Source organism: Amblyomma maculatum, chromosome 1 (genome assembly GCF_055883805.1).
Source record: "Amblyomma maculatum isolate TAMU_Amacu chromosome 1, ASM5588380v1, whole genome shotgun sequence".
Taxonomy (NCBI): Eukaryota; Metazoa; Arthropoda; class Arachnida; order Ixodida; family Ixodidae; genus Amblyomma; species Amblyomma maculatum.
The window spans coordinates 158,112,607-158,131,053 of NC_139344.1; the positions used below are offsets into that span (position 1 = coordinate 158,112,607).

General features: G+C 46.1%; 1 protein-coding gene across 7 annotated transcripts in view; it reads right to left on the reverse strand.

Moving 5' to 3' along the window:
* LOC146204719 (uncharacterized) overlaps nt 1-18,447 on the reverse strand; it is a 174,838-nt gene that overhangs the window by 120,075 nt on the left and 36,316 nt on the right. For 3 of the 7 annotated variants that reach the window (XR_014704040.1, XR_014704034.1, XR_014704032.1), the window contains one exon: nt 4,764-8,133. The exons of 3 other annotated variants lie outside the window; for them this stretch is intronic. The gene's annotated coding sequence lies outside the window, so the exon portion shown is untranslated. Of the gene's footprint in view, nt 1-4,763; nt 8,134-14,008; nt 14,104-18,447 lie in introns of those variants that run through there. One more of the 7 variants, XR_014704035.1, reaches the window with a different exon arrangement.

An 18,447-nucleotide genomic window follows, 5' to 3' on the forward strand; every position in this document is an offset into this window, starting at 1 on the left:
CAGTTCACAATTTGAGAGTTTACATTTTCCCAAGCATGCAAGTATAACTTCTGACATGTGACCTCCGGCCCGGAGGTCCACGTTCCTACGGTATTTCGGAGAAGAGAGCACAGATAGTGAAGGGATATAGAATAGAGTGAAGGAACGGGGCCAATATTTCTGGCTGGGTTTCCTTAGTTACAATTCGACTCTACAATGGAAGCTGGAAGGTTACTGAGAAAATTGCTACAGGGGAAACTGACCAACCCTGCCAGGCTTCAACGACCGGAGATGCAAACGCACATGTATGTGAATTTTCAGCCCAGGCAGGGGGGGGGGGGGGGGGGGGGGCGTTGCACCCGCGCCGGAACGCTGCCAGAGAAAGCAGTCCAGACACCGCGCTCCCAAGCGACGAAATGAACCCCCGTTTATTCTCGCACTCCGCTTTTATACACTTGCGCCACATTTGCGCCACAGATACACTTGCGCCACTATCGCAGTCGCAGCTTCCAGCCAAGCCAAGCCAAACCAAAACAGATAACAGCACATCCCCCTTTTCAAGCACTATTAACTTTACATGCATACACTTCAAAATAACATTAGAACACACCCAAGAAAACACGACAGAACACAGTCACTCCAAGCATCAGTCGTCCACGCCCAGCCTTATGGGTTTGCGAACAACTCTTCCAAATCTAGTCGTAGTTACAATTCTAGCTTGAGAATTGCCACAGTCAGTCTCCTTCTGAGTTAGAGGCACCAAAGCTTCCGGAGCTTCGTCAAATTGGTTGTCTACTCCAGTTACCGATCCGGCCCTGCTGGGTTGTTCCTGACTATCCGGAAACTCGTAGTTCCCGCTATCTACCCGGTCTTTTGGGAGACCGGGTAGATTCTCCTGTTTCGACGGACTTCAACCCCGTTTTCCGTTTGAACACGGTATGAACGCGGCTGTGGCGCTCCGAGCACTGTACCTTTGGTACGGAGATCAGTCATCCACACCACATCACCTGCTTCCAGCTTTGGGAGATTTTTAGACCGGTGACGTCGGTCGAAGTGGCGGCTTTGCTCCTTTCTGACTTTACGGTCCTTGGCTGCCGCTTCTTGCAGACAGCATTGTCCCGGATTGCGGTGCGAAGGCAGCATTGGGACTCTCGTCCTAAGCCTTCTACCAATCAGTATCTCCGCTGGGCTGACGTTCAAAACACCAGGCGTGGCCCTATAAGCCAGCAAGGCTAAGTAAGGGTCGTCCGATTTTAGAATGAGATTCTTAACCGTCTTTACCATACGTTCGACTTCCCCGTTTCCCTGGGGGTGCCTCGGACTCGAGGTGACATGACGGAAGCCATACAGTTTTGCAAATTTCTCGAACTCGGCACTGACAAATTGGGGACCATTGTCGGTCACCACACACTCGGGAATGTCATGTCTCGCAAAAATGCCTTTCATTCGGCTTATCACGGTAGCAGACTTTGTTGACGGAAGAATGGCAATCTCTGGGTATCGCGAAAGATAGTCTACTACGACAAGATATTGCCGTCCCTGAATTTGGAACAGATCGACCCCTACTCTCTCCCAAGGAAAAGAGAGCGTTGGCGATGCAATCATCGGTTCGATCTGTTCTGGCGCATGCATCGCGCAAACACTGCACTGTTTCACGAATGACGCTATCTCAGTGCTAAGTCCCGGCCACCAGACAGAACCTTTAGCCACACTGCGGCATCGCGAGATGCCTTGGTGACCATCATGCAGTTTGCTTAGCGCTTCCTTGCGAAGGGTCTGAGGAATGATAAGCCTCATACCTTTGAGCAGAAACCCGTTCACCAAAGTAATGCATGCACGTTCCTGCCAATATGGCAGAAGATAACAGGGAACATTTTGTTTCCTGGGCCACTCTTTTTTGCACACTGTGCGCAAGTTCGACACACTTCGTGTTTTGCTTGACCTTCTTTTACTCTTTTCAAGAAATCGTCGCCTGTTTCTAAACCCAGTAAACAAGCTTTCGAGTAAGCGGTTACCTCTGAGACAGTTAAACAGCTTTCCACTTTCGTACGAGCTAACGGCGAACGTGAAAGAGTATCAGCAGTGGTTAGCGATTTGCCTGGTACATATAATATAGAAAAACTGTATCGCATCAGGCGCAGACGAAAACGTTGAATTCTTGGCGGCATAGCGTCGATTGCCATGTGACCCAACAGCGACACCAAGGGCTTGTGGTCAGTTTCAAAAGCAACTTCCAGACCACGTATATACCCATCAAACCTTTCCACTGCCCACGTGAACGCCAGCGCCTCCTTTTCGATCTGGGAGTACCGTTGCTCGGTTTTGGTGAGCGAACGAGAAGCGAATGCAACTGGTCTACGTTGCCCGTCTTTTTGCTTTTGAAACAAAACTGCTCCCAGACCGAAAGACGATGCGTCAGCTGAAAGAGTGGTTTGTAGCGAAGCGTCGTACAAAGCCATGCATTGCGCTGAACAAATGAGCTCTTTGAGTTCTTGGAACGCCTTTTCCGGATTGCTGTCCCAGACCCAGTCCCTATCCTTGTGCAAAGGAACACGCATGGGAGCAGTCACTTGGGCTAAATGTGGCAGGAAGCGGCCCAAATGATTCGCCATGCCCAAAATGCTTCTATAAGCTCAGTAACGTTTCTGGGTGCTCTCAAGTCTTTTATAGCACTGACTTTCGCTGGATCGGGATGAATATCTTCTTCATTCAGAATGTGACCCAAAAAACGCACTTGCCTAACGCCGAATAAGCATTTCTCTTTGTTTAATGTCACATTTTCCCTTGCTAGGCGTGTGATCACGTTACTTAAGCGCTCATCATGTTGAGCTTTGCTTTCGCCAAACACTAGGACATCGTCCATGAAATTAACGACCCCCGGCAGGCCACCTAGTATCTCAGACATCTCTTTTGGAAGTATTCCGGAGCGGAGGTAATTCCAAAGGGTAGTCGCGTGAAACAGTATCTGCCGAAGGGTGTTAAGAACGTGGTTAGCTCTTCCGAGTCTTTACTGAGTCGCACCTGTGGAAGCCTGAGTTGGCATCGAGCTTTGAAAACAATTTCGCTCCCGACAGTGACCCTAGAGCTTGACCCACAGTTGGTAACGTAAATCGCTCTCGAACTACGCATTTGTTCAATTTAGTGAGGTCTACGCAAACTCTCAGGTCTCCTGAGGGCTTCACTACCGGAACTATTCCGGCGCACCATTCGGTGGGCCCATCTACTTTCCTGATTATGCCTAACCGCTCCATTTTATCTATTTCGCGCTTCAGGGACTCCCTCAGGGGAATTGGTATTCTGCGTGGAGCGCTTATGGCATGCGGGATAGCGCCAGCTTGTAGCCTGATGGTGTACTGCCCTGGCATCGTACCTAGACCGCGGAGCATTTCTGGAAAACGCGTCTCGTACTGCAGGTTTCCCGACTCGACCGCGTCTGCAAATTTCACGATACCTAAGACCTCAAGTGCAGGTAATCCTAGAAGGACGTCGCGTAACGGACTGACAACGTAGCATGTTTGATACACTGTTTTCTCTTTCCATGCGATCTCTGCTACGAATTTGCCTAGTACATTAAGCTCACTGCCTCCTGCACCTTGCAAGATTTCATCGGTTTTTACCAGTCGGGACGGCAATCCCGGAAAAGTTGCTGGTAATACTGACACTTCAGCACCTGAGTCAACCTTTGCAAAAATGGGCACAGAATTAATGCCACCTGAACAAATCGCGCTTTTCTGCATGCATCTATTGATCCCACGAAAGTCTCTCCAGTTTCCTGGTTGACCGCTGAGACGCGTACCTTTCGTTGAGCGGAAGCCGTTGCTTTCTTCAAGCAGGCCTTTGCGAAATGTCCCTTCTTGCCACAGTGAAGACACTTGGCAGCTCTGGCTGGGCACATTGTCCTGGGGTGGGCGTCGCCACTGCAGAAAGGACAGCGCACCTCCGGCGTTCGTTGCCCATGCAGACGTCCCTTGTGCCTCTGTTGAACCACCGCGTCCACATTGGGGTCCTGGTCACGAATATCCGATGACTGATGGCTGTGTTGTCCTCGTAGAGTACTTTGCTGCTGTTAGACGCTTTCCTTTAAGCGAGCCTTCGACAGCGCCGAAGCCAGCGTTAGCTGAGAATCCATTTGCAAAGCTTCCGAGAGCTTTGCGTCGCGGAACCCGACAACCAGTCTGTCTCGGATCATTCGTTCTTTTAGTTCACCGTAGTCGCAACGTTCCGCCAAGCCGTGTAGCGCAGTGACGAACTGGTCTACCGACTCTCCTGGCATTTGTACGCGTCTGTGAAAACAGGCGCTTTCGTACACGATGTTCCTCTCTTTTACGAAGTGCCCGTCGAACTTTTTCTTTACGGTTTCATAGTTCTTGGCGTCTTCGTCAGATAGTTAAAACGTCTTGAATATGTCACGAGCTTGCCTCCCCATTGTGTACAACAGCGTTCGTACCTGAGCCTCCCCGGAGCATTCGTTGAGTCCCGTTGCATATCGGAAGTCGTCGAAATGTTCGATCCACGCCGGCCACTCTGATGTGCGGTCAAAGTCCAGCGGTGGCGGTTGCTGCAGACCATGCAGCCGTATTGAAGGCGTCTTCGACATCGTGGATGGAATGTGCCTGGCTCAGTGCGAAGATTCTTGACCATCTGACATCATGTCGTAGACGGCCACTTCTGACACCATGTCGTGTTAGCCCAGGCAGGGGGGGGGGGGGGGGGGGGGGGGGCGCCATTGCACCCGCGCCGGAACGCTGCCAGAGAAAGCAGTCCAGACACCGCGCTCCCAAGCGACGAAATGAACCCCCGTTTATTCTCGCACTCCGCTTTTATACACTTGCGCCACATTTGCGCCACAGATACACTTGCGCCACTATCGCAGTCGCAGCTGCCAGCCAAGCCAAGCCAAACCAAAACAGATAACAGCACAGACCATATTGTCAGGGATCACGAAGAAAACATGGCTACAGAAAGCGAATGTCATTGCGAAACAGTCTCCAGATTGTACAACGTCCTTACCGAGCGAAACCAGGTCCTTAAACAGCACCAACAACATTTGCTATCTAGAAGCGAGTCTTGCCGCCTACTTTAATTTCTTACAGTCGGAGCCCCACAGTACTCTTAACGGAACAAAGCTTTCACTCATCTTACAATAATATCCAGTAAGAAAAGCCAACCTCTCCAGCATTTACAGTAACGAAGCATCTATGATTGAAATGACCTGATAATTTTTTTTTCTTTTTTTAGGGGAAGGAAAAGATGTATTGCGCTGAGATAAGATATGGGCTGGCGTGGGCTGCATTACTCTTGTCACGCGGTGCAAGGTGTGCCCTTAATCTTTCCCTCGCCAGTCGTGTTTTCTGGCGCTATATAAATGAGCACCGAATAATGGTTGCTGTATTCACCTCCCTGACACCGGCATGTCATTGCATCCTGCACGGGAACATGATACAACACTGACTATAGAAGCCCACGCAGCAATGGAACGTAAAATAGACAGCGAAATCAAATTCAAAGACTTTGTGGGAAAGCCAGCTTATCTACAGAAGCAACGCACAACCACCTCCAAACCTAGTTCGAAGGTTTGAATGTTTATTAAAACAATATTGAAAAAAAAATAATAATAAACGTTGAAGCATTCATTACAATAAAAGCATCAGAATAATCATCGAACGTAACTCAAAACCTGTATTACAGCTAGCTCATCTCAGGTTTCATGATCGTACGTCCAATTTTTCTCCCTGCGGCCCACCACCATCGCGATCCCTATTATAATTGCACCGGCCGCATATCATGTGTTCGAGACACACGTGGAAGTTTCCACAGCTGGAAAACAGCCTTTGTCTTCGTCCTTTTTAATAAAAATTTCTCTAAAAGTATGATTTTTAATCAATGCGTTTCATCAGCGCAAAATTGGCATTTTTTACGTCGTCCTTGCGTCAGTCGCACCCTTTTCGTCTATTCTGACCTTTTCATTCACCACTGCAGTCAACTTTGGCGCACCTAGCTCAACCAGCGTCATGTAGTCACGCAATCTCCGCGCTGGAAGTACGCTCGGATGAGCCCGTAGCGTCCCATGAACATGTTTTTGCCTGTTCTGATCTGCTCAAACTCCTCCTCATCCTACTGTTTCGGACTGCTTTCACTGTCCCCAATGCATCTGTCTTCCTTTGATCTTTCATCCTAGTCCTTTTACAGACCCCGCTAATGCCTCCAAAGCCAAGCAACGGGCGCTCAACAGCTGCAATGTAAAAGAAAGCCACTACCACCATTAACACGCACCCGCGTGCCACTTCGCCTTGTTGGCTCGGGCAGGGCCACATCAGGAAACGCAAATGCTCATGGCAGTTGAGGCGTAAACCGGGCTGTAACAATATTAAACGATCGATACAATGAGAGCGGCAGCGGCTAGACATCTAGGAGCAATGCTCTAGAAGAACAGGAGCACGCAGGTGTAGGGTAAACGTTACAGGAAAACCAAGCTCAATGTCCCTCTGCACTGAGAACATGGTGAATGGAAGTCAAGAACGAGTGAAGAAACGCATTCCCAGAGCGTGAATTGCCTGTACAGAGCAAGTATGTGGCGAAGATGTACAACCCACCCAGAAGAACTAAAACGCTTAACAGTGCACTTTGTGGCGCTTATGAGGAGACCGCAGGGCTAGCTGTGTCGGGCTAGGTTTGGTTTGTGTATCAGACAAAGGGTCATGATATTATCCATATAACGTAGAAATATATTTTGATTCGACAAACAAGATTACACGATGTAGGATGCAGCGGCATTCTGCCTCAAAACTGGAACTATCGGTGTCTCCTACAAGCCATATGTTCCAGTATGTAACTCTTCTCTTGCGAACCGCAACGTACTTTTTGTCATAAGAAGCCCTTGTTACACTTTATTAACGTTTGCGCTCGATTCAAATGAAGCTTTCTTTGCACCAGCAGTATCGACTGGACAGTGGTAGCCGTCACAGTGTGGAGGCGCGCATAAGTGATTTTTACGCACAGGTGCCCAGAACACCACACACGCCCGCCTATGTACAATACAGAAGCAACTCAGCGCTCATTAAAGCCTGAGAAGATACTGTAATGGAGTTGTTTAACGGCAAGATTACTTTGTTCCTCCCGGCGCCGCTGCGGTTTTTGGCTCATTGGTTCGGCCGAGCTTTGATCGTCATCGCGCTCACTCACTCTCGCTTCTACCGCATGGATACTTGAATGCCACTTTGTCAACTAACTGAAACTTTTTTCATCTCATTTTTGATAGAATCATTGCGAGAGTGGGAAATTTGAAAGCCATGCAAGTTTTCCATGCACAAAAGTTAGCGGTAGTCGGCGATCAGCCAGCGTCCTTAATTAAAAGCTCATGAAATTAGCATAATAGTTCAACATCAAACGGATACGGCAGTAGTATGCGCAGGCGCTTCCCAGCCTTTCCTTCAGAGAGGCCGCTAGCAGTCGTGACAGCCGGTTACGCCATGACATTCAGCTAAACGCCGCCTTTCACGCTCTAGGTACACAATTCAGTGTTCGCCCACTGAATCACTCCCTCTCTTTTTGTTATTGTTCTTCGCTTTTTTTGAAAACCAGAGACTGTTTTTATTCCATCTGTCGCCAAGGAACACGTTTTCTTTTTTTTTTACTTTCAGCTGTCCCGCAATCAGTGTGCTCTATTTCGAGTAATGCGAGCTTCAGTAAAGTAGTGCTGAGTACTTAGACGTCGGCGTCGTGTCACACTTCTACCCCCTCCCACCTCCCTCCCTGCCCTGGATTTTCAAGGCTGTCGCGCAAGCATGCACAGCCCCAGAGTGCATCTAAGTCCTCGTAGCGACGCGGAATAAGCATCAAACAAAACCGATACGCCCGACGTCTGAAGGATGTTTCCTTCAATGCCTTCCGTACATTCTCGACGCTTCTCGGATGTTCTTTACAGCTTCCGTGAGCATCTGCGCTAAGAGAATTTCCCGGCAACAGGAGAAGGAAACGAACCATGCATGACAGCGCTGTCGGTTCCACCTGTGCCAGATGCTCAAAAGGGCGTAAAGCAAAAGCAGACGGGGCGCAGAGCACACAAAAGGGGGCGGACAGATCGCGCAACAGAGGGGTTGTGCTGCGACCAGCATGGTGGTGGCATCCTAGTCATCTACGGTCGTCGATGGAGACCTGAAAAATCGGCGAAAGCAGTGCGAACATCATCACAACAAAATGCTGAAAACAAAAAGCTTTTTCTACGTCTTATTTGACTGCCAAAGTGCACTCAGGAATTTGAAAATCATTCAACGCAGATGCAACAAACATGCTTACAAGCGGCGAGTGCAAGACACAAAAGGATCTCTCAATGCTTAAACCGGCCTAATTTCAGTTCTAGCTGGCTTCCTTCTCAAAGAAAGTTCCAGACGAGTGTAAAAGCGGCGAGATCTCGGCTCCCACCAGCTGTAGTGGACAGCAGAAAACGCTTTCAGTAACACTCATATTATGCACACAACAAAAAAATAAATGAATACTACTGGAAGTGTTTATGATTACTGCGTATGATTACGGGGCCTATAACCTAGTGCTAATAAAAGAGGGAGCACTCGTATGCGAACCTGATTCCCGAGTGAACTCAGTCGAATTTCTCAATGGCAGTGACAGCCACGGCACCCACATGCCAGGCACATACTCCCTACAATCAGTGGTCAGTAAACAATTGATCCCAAGAAAGAGCGCGGGGTAGTGTTTCATCGCAGGCTGTCAGCAATTTTTAACTGCAGGCTCTCTGAGTGGGCAGAGCGCACTCTTCAGTATATACCATGTGTTTTGGGGAAGCTGGCCACTAATTGAAAACGTAGTCTCTATGAGGCGCAAAGACGGCTTCTTCAGCAACATAATATGAATGGTGGCGGGCATCAGAAGAAAAAAAAAAGATTTATGATGCCTTCTAATGGGCTAGTTAACTGATTTCTGGCAATTAATGTATGTTCCCGGCCATTAGAATTTCTAAAACTCGATTCACCCCGGCGCTGCGCATAAACAAAGGTTAACTATCTCGCACCGAAAAACCATGATTTAGAAAAACCTGCACCCTAAGAAAAATGTGGTTAAACTGAGTAGACGCGTGAAAGCATATGTTTGGCCTTGTTCGCACATGGTAGCGCTTTGTGTTTAGAAAATGACGAAGACAACGATAAGCAGTGCACAGCGCGAGAGAGTGGCAGCAAAACACGCGAAGTGATTGGCACCCAGAATTCATTTTAGCCGTATGATGCTTACTAAATGATGGTTTGGTTTGTGGGGTTTAACGTCCCAAAGCCGGCTATGAGACACGTCGCAGTGAAGGGCTCTTCAAATTGCGACCGCCTGGGGTTCTTTAAGGTGCCCTGACACCGCATAGCGCACGGGCGCCTTGCTTTCCGCCTCCATCGAAAAGAAAAGAGGCCGCCGCGTCCGGGATTCGATCACGCGGCCTTGGGTTCAACAGTATAGCGCCCTAACCACTGAGTCATCGCGGGCCCAACTAAATGACTAACGAGAAAAATTACTATCCATCGAACTGGTTTCCAAAGTGTCTGCCCTTGACACCCTTATATAAATATAAATATATATATATATATATATATATATATATATATATATATATATATATATATATATATATATATATATATATATTTATTTATTTATTTATTTATTTATTTATTTATTTATTTATTTATTTATAGATACCGCTAGTACCATTGGGCGCCTGGTGCAGGATTGGGGAAGAATGGTTAACAATCAAAATGCTTCTAAAAAAAAATAAAGCACTCTAACACAACAGAGGCATAAACAGGCTATATAAAAGGTAACGCTGAAAAAATACATATATATGCGAAAAAACAACAACAAAGAAAGAGGCACTTTGCCGAACTAAACCAAAGATGCATTGAGCTTTGCACAGTAATCATAAGCAATTACGATACTTCGTGGTTTTCTTTGGAATACAAACATGCAAAGATTGCTGATAATGTGGTGATAGGTGGCGAATTCACAAGTTCATGGGGCAAATAGTTTCATTCCCGAATGTATACGAAAAAAAAAAAAAAGAAGACCGGACTGTGTCTATGTGGAATCAATTCCTTAAGGTGTTTGTTGTGTTTGTAGCTGGTAGCGCTCATGCTAGAAAGAGGCAGGTACTTGCTGCTGTCAGTTTTGAGTGAATTAATGAAGAGCTGATAAAGAAGAGCTCAACCGCCGCAGGCGTAAGATTAAGAGCGTTAACTCAAGTTTTGCGGAATTTAATCCTAAGCTCTCGACTTTGAACGTATGCATCATGAAATAACGATTAATTTGGTGCCATCCGTACCTCTCTACGACCACTAGTTCGCGCGCAATGGTGTCCCGAAGGTGGCAACCCATCACGGTTTCGAGGACCAAAGGTCGTCTGTGCGACTCCCTCGCGCATGATAGGATTTAGTTCGGAAAACAATTAAGGGGGTCATGTGTTGCCAATTCGCTTGAAGCCACTCAATACCCGGTATCTCATACGGGTAACCGTAATTTTGCTATCAACAGTGATTGTAAGTGGTGACATGCGCACCCGTCTCCAGGTGGAGTATATAAGGCAGGTTGATAAGTAGGTAATGCAGTCGGGGTAGTGGGTTTCGCGAGTTGCTTAGTTCCGTGATACAATATAGAGTTGATTTCAGTACTGACTCGTCTGCTCGTCTGTGACCCATGGCATTATCCCCCCCCCCCCCTCCCTCCGTGACCATGAGGACGCCAACATGCTATCCCATACCTTTAGTTGTGTACCCTGTCAAACTTGTGCAATGAAGAAATTAGCTGAGTGCTCTGTGAGTAGCCTGTATATGTATCGCCTACTGTACAAAAGCACGTGTATTACATATCAGATATACAAAAACTTTGCGGCGAGGGTCTGTACTCACTTCCCGTGAGAAACCATGGGCTTCAAATCCGTTTGGCTCCGACCGTATAATGACTGTACCAAAAACACCTGTTCTTCCCAAACCGCTACCTAGAGAAATGTAACACCTGCCAACATCAACGACCTACACTATATCATTCTATTTTGGCCTGTCAGAAAGTACCCAGTGGTGTTCCACCCATAATTCTGCCCACGCCCTCCTTTTGGGAAGATGCCTTATACCGCACAGAGCCGACTGACAAACGCCGGCAGATCTAATGGGCCGAGCGAATAGTTGTGATCAACAGGGCTATAAACTGAATGTTTACAATTGTTCCTGAGACCGCCCTGACCAGCAACAATCCGCAAGACCAGCGACAGCTGCTCTGGCGGGCCTGCAGGATCGTGCCGCCACATGGAGGCCTGGACTGAGGGCTCAGATCAGGAATGAAAGGAAAAAACGACAATAAAGATTTTTCCTTCTCATCCTCATGGCGGCAGATACCAACAAACTCCCTACACGCTTTCTCTCTCTCTCTCTCTCTCTCTCTCTCTCTCTCTCTCTCTCTCTCTCTCTCTCTGTATCCCCACTACCGCGCTCTCCCCTCGAGCTCTCTTTCGCTTTGTTAAAAAGAAAGCTAAATAGCTGCACTCAGATTTCGCATTAATAATGTCGTAATCGCCCTAAGAACTCTTTTGTTAGATTGTTGCTAGGTGAATTTTCCGAGGTCATTCTAGGTCATTACAAGACACGAAGCAGTAACACACTTTGGACCCCTTGAAAGAGTGTTTTCGTAATAAAACAACGCACCAGCGCAGTAAGTCAATGGCAGCGCCGTCCACCTCTGTTCCGTGTGGACTGGAGCAGCAAGCAATGGCCAGCGCCGCTGCCCAGGTGGGGCAGGCAAGGGTAGAGCCGTCATCGATGGACGGCTATGCAGTGTTGTTTTTAGAGCGCGGTTTTTCCGCAAGCTCGCTTCTCTGCCGTGAGATAGCAAAATTTTGTCCAAGAACAGCACCAAGGAAAATAAAGTTTTCCAAATCCATGAACAGATATCATTGCAAACGGCCGGCTACAATGATTACAACCAGGCGCCTAACTGTAATAAGTAAAATTTTAATTATGACCGATTACATAACCGGCTCATTATGCTTAACATCACTGACCTTTTTGGTACGCGCATCAACACTGGTATTATGCCGCAGCAGAAGCCGCCTCCATACCTCAAAAGGGCCATTTTTAAGAATTATTGGCCGGATTCCCTCAAACGCCTTGTATAGCATTGACAGCGGTGACATGCAACAAGAATGCAGTTATAACGTGTTGACTACGAAGCTTGTTAACTACAAGCCTGTTAACGGAGATTGAATGAATAGCTTCTAACTATTACGAATATTACCTGCCATGACCTTCAAGCCTCTCAGTAAACAAGGCTTGAAGGCCATGGCAAGTAATATTCGTATTAGTTTTTAGCTTTTCGAAGGGCCATTCTCCTTACGGCTGCGAAATGAAGAATTTCGGGGCACACGGGAAGTAAAATGAGATGATGTTGGGCCATCCTCAGTCTGCATAAAGTGAGATCTGTGGGATAAATAACTGCATATCCAGCAAAAAACACGATTGCCAAGCTCGGCAGCTTCCAGACCGTCCAAAATTGCCTGGTGAGTGACGTTGGCATATGCGCTCTTTACAGCCAGGAGCAACGCCGCGGGTAGGCGCTTCAAAATTGCACTTGGAAATGTCAGGAAAACCAACTTAGGAATTCTACAGAGCGTTCAAGCTCAAGCTCTGCGAACCTGCCTGGGATTGCCGAAATGTGCCTCTACGGCTGCTACCATTTTAATTGCGCAGGAGCATCCCATATCTACCTACTTAACAGTTGATGCCCTGAGGGCACATTTCCGACACATCTCCTGGGTTCTCCGTCATCATTTGGCCAGACTTCCTATTACCGGGCCGCGTACATCGTTTAGAGAGACCGTTGATGAGCATCGCGCTATTTTGCCGTCCCAGTTTACACCCGCATCTAGACCGTCCTCTCCACTATGGAGCCTGCATAAACCACACGTGCTTCTTTCAATTCCCGGCATCAGGAAGAAGGTCGAGCTATCGCCGACAGAACTAAAACAAATCACTCTTGAATACTTCTATGAGCACCATGCAAATCGTTTGCACGTCTACACCGATGGTTCAGTGAATGCCGTGAGTTCTTCAGGCTCCATGGTCATACCCTCAATTAATACAGAAATAAAAGTTGGGACAATTCACCAGACTTCTTCAACAGCCGCAGAGCTGACCGCTCTTCTCGTCGCAATTAGGCATTATCAGTCAGCAGAGCCCTCAGCGGTGGTCTATTTTCACAGATTCAAAAGCAGCCCTGCAAGCCTTAAAAGCGGCTTTTCGCCGTGGAGCCCATGACTAACTCGTTGCGGAAATACGACAAATTCATCACTATGCAATTATTGGAGGGCATGACATCATCTTCCAATGGCTTCCAGGACACAGCGGCATAGCGGGCAATCTCCGGGTGGATGAGGTCTCACGAACAGCCCACCAAGAGGTCGATTGTGTGTTGATTCCCTTTTCCAGGACAGACGCAGCGGGCAGGCTTCGCGCACTTGCGCGGAAACATACGCTCGCCTTGTGGAATTCTGGCCAGTTTGCAAACTGCCGCTTAAAATCTCTGGACCTTGATCTGAAGCTCCGGCTTCCACCTGGCCTACCCCGACGCGAAGGAACTTTGCTGTGCCGCCTGTGGGTCGGTGTAGCATTCACAAACTCGTATTCTTTTATGATATGTATGAAAAAATAGCTCTGTATGTACAAACTGTGGGTGCGACGAATCTATAGGCTACATTTTTTGTGAGTGCCCCATATACAGTGAGGAAAGACAGTGTCTATGCCGTGCGCTGGAGCATCTAGATGGATGCCCATTGACTGAAATTAAGATAATAGGTGCCTGGCCACGGCGATCGTTTGCGGTCAAAGCCTCCCAGGCATTGCTCCGCTTTATGAAAAGCACAGGCCTAATCGAAAGACTGATTTTGCTGTTATGTTACGTGATATGACTGACGTGATGTGATGTGACATGTCTGTGATGTGACTGTGCTAGCTTCACCCACCCCTCTATCACAACTTTTATATCCACTCACCCCTTTTCCCCAGTGGTAGCAAACCGGTTTCTTTTAGGAGTTAACCTCCCTGCTTTTCCTCTTCACCTTCCTCCTCCTCCTCCTTTGGGGCACACCTGGGCGAAAACGAAACTCAGCAGCCGGACAGAGCGCGAACCACGTCCACGAGCGAGCAGTCGCTCAGTCAGTGGCGCAACCAGCCGTGCGACCCGAACGCACCGCTCTCTCCGAGTGCGGCCTCGAAATTCTTCTTGCTACAGCGGGGACAATGGCATTTTACAAAAATTGACAGATTGAACTGCCCTTCAGGTTGCGATTTATTGACCACGTGTCAGGTGCACCAGTGCCTACCTCATCTTTCAAAACACGCGTAATGATTCGGGGCCGCTCATTTGACATTACAGCCACAATACTTGAATCTGTCTTTCAATATCACCGGGAAATGATGATTCGAGGATTCCTTTTATTTCAAAAATTCGTCGCAGTAGTTTCGAGTCTAAATGAAAACCTAGCAAATATTCCGCATGTGATGTTGCCATTGCTTTCGGACTTTCGGGCTTTAACTCCAGGACCCTCTGTTTATTCCTTGAATTATACCCCTGTCACATGGGCACTATAAAGGCGTTTGAATAGAAAGACAACACCCCAAAAAGACTTTCGTCCGCAGACACACAACAGAGTTCAATCGCCTTTCCAGAAGCGGTCTTTTCCGAAAGCGGAGATCGCCGATGTCTTCTACGGCTGAAAGGCGTAATCCTCCAACCCATAGTGGTGGACACCAGTGATTATCTTTTAATAACGAAATGAAGCAAAAGTGCATTCTTTAGTCACGTTTACTCATTATAAAAAACAGTTTTATGCTTGCCAGAAGGCGCAGTAATGCACTTTTTCTATAGCATTCTCGTAAGCAGTTCGGAGATATCCCTTGATGACGCTAACCGCCGATGCGGATGCGCGCCATCTTCTTTAATTTAACGTTTGTGAACATACTGTAGCTAAATTTACTATAAACAACGCGTAATAACGCACGTATTTTATTTACATGTAGCGATAGGTCGCTTTATTCTCAGCGGTTTTGTTTGAAAATCTTGCGCCACGCTTTCGATGGCGTCCTGGGAAGGAAACGCTGAAAAGAGATCGCCAGCTCCGTTTTCTTCTATGCAACTTCTTTGAGTACAAGTATTTTAACACTAAAAACCGCTTATGTGAATGAGTTTTCGCTTGCTCGTGCGACAGAGGTATTAGAAGCATGTTATGCCGGAACATACCTTTCTGGTAGAGTTTCCGCCTTAAGAAATTAGAATAACATGATGAATGATTTACGCATTCTTGATTCATTACCTACCGCCATGCCAGTAATTAATACGCTATCCATGTAGCCTTCTAGAAAGCTGAGCAAGCTAATTATTGTTTTCTATTTTATTTACCCTTTAGAGTATACGTCGCAAAAACGTCACACACGTTTATTTGCAAGACTGCAATCTTTTTTGTATGCTGCGCACAAGGGAGCCACGTGCATTGTACTTTGTTTTTAAGTTTCATTCGATGATGGTGAATGGTGCGCGTGCGTGCGTGCGTGCGTGCGTGCGCGCGCGTGCGTGTGCGTGTGCGTGTGCGTGTGCGTGTGCGTGTGCGTGTGCGTGTGCGTGTGCGTGTGTGTGTGTGTGTGTGTGTGTGTGTGTGTGTGTGTGTGTGTGTGTGTGTGTGTGTGTGTGTGTGTGTGTGTGTGTGTGTGCGTGCGCGTGTGCGTGCGCGTGTGTGTGTGTGTGTGTGTGTGTGCGTGTGCGTGTGCGTGTGTGTGTGAGACCCGGAGTTCCTGCTAACTTGCGATAGGCCAGGGAAACCAGCTGCATACAGCTGCCAGCCGTTTTGCGCACCACATGCAAGTTTTTGTTTCGGAAATGTTTATTTAATCAAGTAGGTTAATTTTTCTAATTTACTTGATATGGGCTTTAGACAATGCAATTTGCAAAGCTGGAGAGCGTCTTCCTAAACCCCCATTACATTAATTCACGGTAAAGAAACTCACACGCGTATCTTTTTTTCCGACCTCCGAAGAAAACCTCTGAATTACAAAAAAAAAAAAATATATATATATATATATATATATATATATATATATATATATATATATATATATATATATATATATATAGCATGATTAGCGCATTCACGCGCCACAATTGCGCTGCTCTCGACTGCGGCTTGAGTCAATGAATCTGTTGTGGCCGTAGCTCCATGGTCGCGTTTACAGCGGCAGGCAGATATATCTGGGGTGATTCCTTCTCCTGCGTGAGCCAGTCGACGTATGTAACGCAAGTCGCAGCGAGCGCGGCAAGCTGACTGAGCGGGCTGCAGCCATCGCCAACTTATCTGCCTAAAGCTGAAACTGGGTCAGCGAGTCACGACCGCAGGTGATTCTGGTTCACTCAGTCCATGGTTGAGAACAGCACAACCTTGGCGCGAGAATGCGCTAGTCATGTTAGAGATTTTGTGTTTCGCGGAAAGATACACGTGCGACTTCCTTTATCCCAAATAAATGGGATGGAGGTTTGCGAAGGCGCTTTCCAGCTTTTCAAACCCCCTTTATTGTCCAAAGATAACATTTAGTAAATTACAAGAATTACCTAATTAACTAAATAATTATTTATAAAACAAAAATTGCTTGAGGCGCACAAGACCGCTGGAAGCTGCTAGTAGAGCTAATAGCCTATCTCAAATGTTAAATTTTTTAACCCTTATATGCATGGATGTGTTCAGATAAAAACGGTATTCGAGGTCCCATGACAATTTTTTTTTCTTTTCACTGCAATAATTATATGTGATGGGCCAATATCTCCACACAAAGGAATGAACCTTAGTTCTCCCAGATTCAGCGTAGTTTTCTCTGAAAAAAATCGCATGTCACTAGAGGTAGAAACAGCCTGCTGCTTCTACACTAAAACTTGTCATGTACTATTTTTTACTCACTAAATCTATGTAACGTTTGCTTTTATAAGAACAATTTAAAGCCGTTTTGTTTTTGCAGTTCAATTATTAAAACAATCTCACTTTGCTTCAGGAGTGGAGCGCAGCAAAAATGTTAATTTTCAACCTTACATACTGGCATGACGTCTTAAGTTGTTAGCATTAAGACTTTTTCGCATTATTACTCCGGTTACGTTCTTAATTTCAAATAAAATTTGGAGCTCTAGATCTTTAGGTGTGTTCTCCACAATGCATCAAAATCGCCTGAAATTTGAAAACACCAAGACAAAGAACAAATTTGATTCTGGTTAAAAAAAAATTCTCTCAAGAATCCTCAGTACATCAGAAATAGTACGGAACAAAACGTTTTGCACTATATTGTTTAAAATTGTACAAATATAAAACCTGCGCTTGTCCTGAATATTGTCAATATTCAGCCCTACAATCTGGCACGACTAAAAAAAATGTTGCCACGGAATTTTTTTGTCTATATTACCAAGCTCTTGTTTTTTATTTCTGGAAGAATTTGAAGCTCTAGACTTGTCTATTATTTCTTCATAATACTTTGAAATCGGCCAAAATTCAAAAATATCAGAAAATGGACAACTTTGATTCGAATTTCAAAAAACTACCCCGACTTCCATATTTATCAAAATAAAAAAAAAAGCAATCCTAAGTACTTTAAAAATATCAAGCACTGAAATATATTGCAATATATAAAATAAAAATATAACAATAACTATTACAAATAAATATAAAACTGAACACAAGTTTTTATTTTATGGAAGTACTTATGGCTTCGCCTTAAAGTCAGTTCAGTTCAGTCGTTCAGTCGTGTCCGACTCTTCGTGACCCTATGGACCATGTCACGCCACGCTTTCCGATCTCTCACTATCTTCCTAACATCACATAACTTCATCTGCAGTGCCTCGAGGATGCCATCTAACCATCGCGTTCGCTGCCTACCCCTTCTCCGGCGACCCTCAACCTTTCCCAACATCGTCTTTCTCCAGCGACTCCTCTCTTCTCATCAGATGACCAAAGTAGCTGAGCTTTAACTTTATAATTTGACCCTCCAATGAGCAGTCAGGGTTTATAAAGTGGACGTCAAAACTTCGATTTATTATTTGCTGGATTTAGCTACATTTTATCTTATACAATATTCAAAGCCTTCTCAATGCTTATAAAGTCTTTTGTTTGTTGGCACGGTCGAAGATAGCTTAAAATGGAAACAATTCGCTATCTCCATCAGCCTCATGGCAGAACGCAAGTGAGTTGAACTTTAACGCTATCCTGCATTTTTTTATAGCGAGGTGCAATAGTATTCAATCTTTTTCATAAGTATATTATTTCATTTCTTGGTTATGAAAAAAATAACAATATTCTATTTTTGAAGACCATTTTTCTAATGTGCACCAAAGTACAATCATAAGCAAAGCGCTTTACAGAATGATAGTTTTGTTGGAATTTTATATTATTTTATGACAGCAGCA